Consider the following 806-nt stretch of genomic DNA (forward strand, 5'->3'; position numbering starts at 1 on the left):
ACATGATATCCTTCCTCTGTTTTAATCAGACATGATACCCTTCCTCTGTTTTAATCAGACATGATATCCTTCCTCTGTTTTAATCAGACATGATACCCTTCCTCTGTTTTAATCAGGCATGATACCCTTCCTCTGTTTTAATTACATATGATATTGTTCCCCGGTGGGATAGCAGTAAGTCTTCGGAATTACAACGCTAAAATCAGGGGTTCGGTTCCTCTCGGTAGACGCAGCAGACAGCCCGATGTGGCTCTGCTATAAGAATAACACACACAGGTATGATACTGATTCTCTGCATAGATGTTTTTATCTTAAGTGTTAACCTTCATTAAATATATTGTATTCTTAGTGGGGCTTGCTAAAACAGAACTTACTGATTGGTGGATACATTATATACGTACATACTCTAAATAAAAGTTTCCTAGATTATCTAAATTAATAAACAGATTATTAGAAGAACACTTAACAATCACATCATTCATATTACGTCGATAAGCAATATCTTTGAACATTGTTCTTACACGCTGACAGTCCAATTTATAAATCATTTCCATTTATTTGCTGTAATCTTTACGTGATAACGATACATGCGATATTTTCAATACAAACTTACTGTCTATCATTGGAAAAATTGTATTAAAAATACGTAGGTGCGTGTATATTATCAAAGTAAATCCACTTCATATTATATGGATCTACTGATATTGATCCTAAAGTCCTAAATAACCTATTACAATTCTTCTCCAAACTCCTTTTCGTGATACAACAGGCCGCTTTAGTCGATTACCTGCAGTGTCTTTTACGAG

This window comes from Limulus polyphemus, unplaced genomic scaffold, assembly GCF_000517525.1.
Source record: "Limulus polyphemus unplaced genomic scaffold, Limulus_polyphemus-2.1.2 Scaffold3996, whole genome shotgun sequence".
Lineage (NCBI taxonomy): Eukaryota > Metazoa > Arthropoda > Merostomata > Xiphosura > Limulidae > Limulus > Limulus polyphemus.